At 51.7% G+C, this 7,443-nt stretch overlaps 1 non-coding gene across 1 annotated transcript; it reads right to left on the reverse strand.

Moving 5' to 3' along the window:
• Nucleotides 1-7,370: 7,370 nt before the first annotated feature.
• Trnat-cgu (transfer RNA threonine (anticodon CGU)) lies at nucleotides 7,371-7,443 on the reverse strand. Its single transcript has one exon. It is a non-coding gene; the product is annotated as a tRNA-Thr (tRNA).

The raw sequence follows: 7,443 nt of genomic DNA on the forward strand, positions 1-7,443 counted from the left end.
TATATATATATATATATATATAACTGCGACTGGTAGGCAGGTTTGTAGGCTTTATTCCCCTCGAGCTCCCGCTTCCTCTTCCTCTCCTTCCCCGCTTGGCTTCGAATACACCACCTTCGTGGGTGATTGCCCGCGGAACGCGCTTTGTTTTGGCTTTCGGTTTTCGCCTTCACACTCGGCCACGACTGCGAGCCTGACCGAAGCGTAGCGAAGTGTCAGTCTGCACGTCCAATCTTCTTTTTCATGCGCGACACATGGACAGCGAAGTTGTCTCTTTTCCGCTTGTGAAGGTTTGCAGTGCCCGAGGGAGTAGCCACTCGCCAAGTTTTCGCACGCCTAAGCGCTCCGTGATGACAAATGGCCCGTCAAACTTAGGTAGGAGCTTCTGGCCGGTTGCCTGAGTCCCTCATTGCACCCATACCTGGTCACCGACACCATACTGCGGTGCGCGTCGATGTCGGCGATCGTAGTATTTCTTCTGGGTCCTCTGCCCATCGATAGCGTTCCTCCGTGCTTCTGTTCTGGTATTGCGGCACACCACCTGCCGATCGACAGGTCGGTCGACTTTGACGGGAGTGTCCAAACTGGCCGCGACGTCCAACTTCGGAAGTTGCCCGAAAACGACTTCGTACGGGGTTTTTCCCGTGGAAGATAGGAAGGACGTGTTGACTGAGTAAGCAGCGGACTGCAGGTGCCTGTCCCAGTCAGCTTCCCCTGCCTTGTGGGTCTCCACGTACGGTGCCAGTCGTGTTTGAATCGTCTGGTTAGTCCTTTCTGTAAGGCCGTTAGCCTGGGGGTGGTAGGAGGACGCAAAATGGTGTTCGACTTCTTCTCGGCGAAGAAAAGAGCGTAGCTGGCGGCTGCGGAAAGTCGTTCAGCGATCTGATATTAGCTTTTTGGGCATTCCATGTCTCCATTGGAAATTCGTTTTCAGGAACTCGATCACGTGACTTGCAGCTAGGGAGGGCACAGCGGCTACCTCGACGTATTTTGAGAGGTAGTCCACGGCGACAATGATGTAGCGGTTTCCGTCAGCCGTGGTGGGCAACGGCCCTACGTGATCTATGCCAATGGTGTTAAATACTGCCTCTGGAGGCGTGATGGGGCTGAGTAAGCCTGGCTGACTTCCCGGAATTCTCTTGTACCGCTGGCAAACTTCACGACTGGCTACATACGAGCAAATTCGGCTGCGCATCTTCGGCCACCAAAAGCGCTCCTGTACTTTCTGGAGAGTTGTGCGCGGGCCGATGTGTCCGCCCTCGGGGGAATCATGAACGGCGCGCAAAATCTCAGCCCTCAACGCCGCAGGGATTGCAATGACGAGGTGTTCCTCGTTGCGACTTTTGGACGACACGCGGCGATATAGCGTTCCGTTGCGAAGAACGAAGTTGGGGTTTCCTGATGAGGTGCTCAGAACACCAATAATCGTAGCCAGGTCGGGATCGTCACGCTGTGCTTTACTAACGTCTTCCTGCGCAAATAGGATCCAACTGTCCCCACGGCGAGACTGCTAGCATTCACAAGTGGGGTGACGTGAGAGCGCGTCAGCGAGCTGGTTCAGCGCTCCTGGGCGATGGCGTACGTGGTGCGTGTACTCTTGCAGAGTAATGATCCACCTGGTGAACTTGTGCTTGAGATGACGCTTGGTGAACATCCACGTCATTGCGGCGTTGTCCGTCACTACCGTGAACTCGCGCCCGAACAAGTAATGCCGGAACTTGTCGTCGACGCTCCAGACAATGGCGAGGCACTCCAGCTCATTCGAGTGGTAATGCCGCTCGGTGTCGGACAGCTTCCGGCTAGCGTACGCCACGATGTGTTCCTTGCCGGTTGTATCGCGCTGCATAAGTACAGCCCCGAGGCCAACCTGGCTGGCATCGGTGTGCACTTCTGTCTCCCAGTCTTTGTTAAAATGGCTAAGCACCGGGCAATGGGTGAGCTGCTCTTTGAGCGTTTGAAAAGCCTCTTGTTGAGCAGCACCCCAAACAAATCTTGCGTCTTTCCTTGTGAGGTCTGTAAGGGTGGCAGCGGTATAAGCGAAGTGAGGGACGAATTTACGTAAGTATGAGCAGAGTCCTTCAATGCTTTACTGGTCACGAAACTTCGGCGCTCGTTTCATATAGGGACCGCGCGCGCCACTACAGGCGCCACCGCCGCACGAAGGTCATCCAGCCGCCGCGCGTGCGGCGTATTGGCCAGCTCTTGGCGTGCAAACGCTTGCTGCTTTTGGTGTCTGCGCGCTGATTAAGTGTTTTTTTTTTTTTTGTAGTAGTTAGGGATGAATAGTCCAGTCATTGTGTATATCACCTGCCTTCAATGGGGTTTTATTTTTCGAAGTAAATTACCGTATACTTCGGCCGCGAACGGCAACGGCTTCTGCGTCCTCTTGGCACAAGCGCTGCGCCGTCGTGTTTACGGATTTTAAAATCTATTTTGCTTCTTTTCTTAAAGCAAAGTTGTAATTACCACATATACGGTAGCTGTGTAGTCACGGACTGCTGCGGGCCTATCGATAATACAATAAAAAAAAACTGAAAGAAACCAAGTACGTGTCGTTCGAGACTACGCTTAATGAATCCGTTGATTGCTCTGGAATGCACAGAACGCTAAAAGAGGTAGCCCTATAGTATTCTCGTTTCGATGAGTGGGTACATACTTGAGAACATCTAAAAACGCTGAAGAAACGCGAAGGATCAAAACACAAAGAGATATATGTTGCACCATGTGTCTTTCTGCATCCACGGTTTGCAATACTTGCAAAAACAGGAAGCGAAAAAAGAACAATAAAACTGATTTTATCACACGCAACAAAAAAATTATGTTACGAAGGTAGACAAAAGAGCGTGGTCCAGCGTACAAAAAATTATTTTTTCGCGCTGCGATGTGCAGCACACGGAGGAAACAGAATGTTTCCGCGTAGCCAAGAACGAAGGAAAGCTTTCCTGAACGCAGCCAGCTAGCGATCTCCTGCACTACAAAAGACTAGAATGAAACACAAACGTCGAAGAAGCAGTCCGCAGTGTGACGTGCACAGATGAACGTCGATAAAGTGAGTTGCGCGGCGTTTGCTATGCATGCATTACTCTCGGAACGTTATTAATTTCATATCCATGGAAATAGGATCGAGAACATTGTCGAAGAAACAAAAAATCAAGTTAGCGACAAGGTGGCATCCTTCCCATATCAAACAATATTGCCCGACGGGACGTACGACAAACAGAGCGAATGGGCGCTCCGGTTGAAACGCCACATTAGAAACCGGAATCGGTCACGCGCGGTTACAAAACAAACAAAACGAACCCCAAGGGATGATTCGCGGAAATATGAAAAGTAAAAGCACAAGGACGTCCCAAAGCTCTTTTACACGCGAGCCTGCAGAGCGCAAGGTAATACAAGTTTGCAAACAGGTGACGAAGCACCGCTACAACCTGACTGATATGACAAAAATCTGGCTTTAAGTTAGCCGTGTACAATTCTAGGTCCACGATGATCTCAAAATGGTACATTGCTTTTTCCATTCTCACACACAGTGCATTTCTACACACTGTCGAACACTTATAATCGAAGCTGAAATCTCCCGTTGCTTGCCTTGGAATGGCGCGCCTCCAATTCTCACGCAGCTGCCCGTCGCTCGGTCAACAGAACAAGGAAACATTTTCTGTGGTATCGTTGTACAAGGAACGACGTCCCGGAACGCAACACATGTTCGGCATCGTCGTTGCACTAATTAAGTCGCATCACGAGAGCGCGATATGCACATTACATTTTTTTCCCGCACAAAACAAACACAACTCGCCGCGGCTCCGCCGTTCGAGCCAACGCAACGCCGCCCGAGGAGTGACCTCAGTGAGAGGGTGGCGCCACCGCGCGGCGGCCAAACGCAGAATATGAAGCTCTCCCATTGAGTTACGGAGCAGTTTCGTGACCAGTAAAGCATTGAAGGACTCTGGTATGAGGCAACGCCAAGAAAGGATTGCACGTCTTTTAGGCAGGATGGCGTGGGGTAGTTCACCACGGCCGCGATTCGTTCAGGAAGCGGCTCTATCCCGTCGGTGGAAATCCTGTACCCCAGGTACTATATGGTGGTGGCCCCGAACCGGCATTTGTCGCGGTTCAGTCGAAATCCAGCCTCGTACAGTCGTGTTAATACATGATCGAGATTTCGGAGGTGGTCTTCGGGGTTTTCGGGGTGGCTTCGGGGTGGCCTTCGGGGTGGCCTTCGGGGTCTGAACCTAACTGGTTTTTACTTCTGTATTTCTGTCCTATTGTATGTTTACTGTGTGTTTGGAATCGATTATGCACTGTGTTCCGAATCATGTTTTTTCCTACATATTTCTAGCGTATTATTTTTAATTTTTATTTACAGTGTGCTTGAATCACCTATTGATAATGTAAACTATTCATTCTGTTCGTGGCCTGTTTCTCTAATCTGCGTTTCCTTCACCTAATTTTGATTATCTTTGATGAAATTTGTAGAACTGATTTGTTAAATTGAAATCGTATTTTATTTTTGTTTTTCTGTTACTTATGATTACATCTGTGTTACGTGGTCCGTCCTCCATGCCTTGTAACGGCTTCCTGCGCCTTTGTCAAGCTGCTCGAGCAGCTTTTAGCCAGGAAGTCGTCCAGATGCTTCTGGGAATAAAACTGAACTGAACTGAACAAGAATATCGTCCAAATATACGACACAAGCTTGGTCTTTCAAGGACCCGAGGACTGAATTCATAGCCCTTTGGAAAGTGCTGGGTGCCGTCCGCAATCCGAATGGCATGCGGTTAAATTCAAAAAGTCCTGACGGGGTACGAAAGGCTGTCTTACATTTGTCCTCTTCCGAAACGGGAATTTGCCAGTACCCGGCGCGTAGGTCCAGTGACGAAAAGTACGTAGATTTGCGCACCGTGTCGAGAGCGTCGTCGATGCGAGGCAACGGGTATGAGTCCGGTACGGTGAGCTTGTTCAGCTCCCGGTAGTCGACACAGAATCTAAGCGTTCCGTCCTTTTTGCGCACGAGGACGACTGGAGCAGCCCAAGGGCTGGACGAGGGCCTGATGATTCTTGCGTTGAGCATCTCAAGAACCTGCTCGTCGATCACGGTTCTCTCCTTTTCAGCATAGCGACGTAGCGGTACACAGACTGGCGGGTGATCGCCTGTTGGTATTGTGTGTACGAGGAGGTTAGTTCCGGGAAGCTGCGCTGTGTCGTCCGCGAAAAAAGCTTTGTGACACTCCGGCAAATGGGACAGAGCATCCGCAAAGGCCTGTTCGCCTTCATCAATGGCCGGGGAGGACTGTCCGATGGTAGTGGGACACAGTTGCACTTGCCCACGCTCGATGCGTACCTCCACGTCGTTTGAAAGGAGGTAGTCTGCCCCCAGGATGACGTCTGCTGACAGGTTCTCAAAGACCGGGATTGCAGTGAAAGACCGGCGGCCAGCCCCCGTCCCTATGGTCAGGTCAAGGGCTCCTACGGGCAAGGCACAGACCCCGACGCCATGCAGCGGTGGTTGTGTCCACGGCTTCATAACGTCGTCAGGGGCGTGTCGTCAGTGGACGGCAGTGCGCTCAGCCCCAGTGTCAACCAGGGCCGTTACGTCGCCGATCCCCTCGATATGCACCTGAACCATGGGCAGGGGAGGTGCTTGGTAGTGTATATGTGGCCGTGGCGCCGGACAAGCCTTGTTCCTAGGGCCAGGGCGCCCGCGCGAAAAGCATTCCTGGGGCTGAAGAACGCCTTTCCTTGACGTTGACGGGCCGTTCGGTGCCACAGTGGTTATGGTAGCTGCAGGAAGCCGGCGTGCTGTACCGTCCTGCAGTTCTGCAGCCCGACGGATGAATGCCGGTGGGCTCAAATCTGGCGGCTGCACGGTCAAAATTGCAGCATGAAGAGGGTCCGCCAGGCCATCTAAAACAGACTGCCTAGCAGCAGGAGTCTCCCAAGCAAGGCTGCATGCAGAGAGGAGCCGCAGTTTGTCATAGACATAAGTTGCGACGTCTTCACGCGCACGCATTTGCATCAGGCGGTCATCGTGAGCGGCCGGCAGGTCACCAAATGCCGTCATAAGTGCCCCACTCCAGCTTGCCCAGGTTGAGTGCGAGTGGCCATCATAAAGACGCCACGCTCGGGCAGCATCGCGCAGTCGAGATTCAGCGAATGACCGCTTGGCGTTCTCAGGCCACGCTTGGAGAGCGACAAAGGCGTCTATTTTCTGCAGCCAGCTCACCGGGTCGTCGCGGAAGCCATGAAACTCTGGGACAGCGGAATCCACCGAAGATGAAGCCGCCCCACTCAGGAACGAAGCAGAGACGGAACCGGTGAAGTCTGCCAATCGTCGGGTCAACTCGACGACGGCGTGAAGAAGATCAGCGGTGGTAGCGGCGTTAGGCGCTGTGTTGATATTCAATTCGAGCCCGTGCGCGCTGTCCTCGGATGAAGGCGCTTGAAGAGATGGAACGTCTCTGCCGCTTCGAAGTACAGTCCCTGAGGCCGGATCGCCGCCAAGGGAGATGGGTTCCGGAGGCGGGGTCGCCTGGGCTTCGGAAGTTTGTCGACTGCGCCATTGTAAGAAACTGCGACCGGTAGGCAGGTTGTTGTTGTTGTTGTTGGTCCAAAAAAAATGGCTCGTACCCACTCAGGGGGATTGGCCAGGAAATGGACGCTAACTGAGAGAAGAGAAAAAACTAATTTGGATTAAAAGAAGAAAAGTGAATAATTACAGATAAAGGTGAGTATGAGCGGGAGTAAAAAAGGCAGGTTCGTACGCTTTATTCCCCTCGAGCTCCCGCTTCCGCTTCCTCTCCTTCCCCGCTTGGCTTGGAATACACCACCTTCGTGGGTGATTGTCCGCGGAACGCGCTTTCAGTTTTGGTTTTCGGTTTTCGCCTTCACAGTATATATATATTGATTGATTGTGGGGTTTAACGCGCCGACGCAACGGAGGCGATGACGCGCGCCGTAGTGGAGGGCTCCGGATTAATTTTGACCACCTGGGGATCTTTATCGTGCGCCGAAATCTCGTACACACGGGCGTTTTTGCTTTTCGCCTCCATCAGAAAAGCGGCCGCCGCGGCCGGGAAACGAACCCGCGACCTCGTGCTCAGCAGCGCAACGCCTTAGCCACTGAGCCACCGCGGCGGGTCACAATATATATATATATATATATATATATATATATATATATATATATATATATATATATATATATATATATGTTTTATGTAGCGAATCAGAATAGGAAATGAGGGGCTCGTTGAAAATAAGCCAGAAATAAGAGTTGGCAGTCAAGAAAGCCTCGGAAAGCAAAGGGGAGGATGTGGTAGTTCATTGAAACAGATAAATAATTTGGAAAGAAAGAAAGAAAGTGGAGAAAAATGCCCGCCAGGTGGGATCCGAACCCACGACCTCCTGAATACGGGTCTGGTACGATGACCACTACGCTACCGGCGG

Source organism: Haemaphysalis longicornis, unplaced genomic scaffold (assembly GCF_048455015.1).
Source record: "Haemaphysalis longicornis isolate Haplotype H1 unplaced genomic scaffold, Haemaphysalis longicornis Haplotype H1 scaffold_25, whole genome shotgun sequence".
In the NCBI taxonomy this organism is placed as follows: Eukaryota; Metazoa; Arthropoda; class Arachnida; order Ixodida; family Ixodidae; genus Haemaphysalis; species Haemaphysalis longicornis.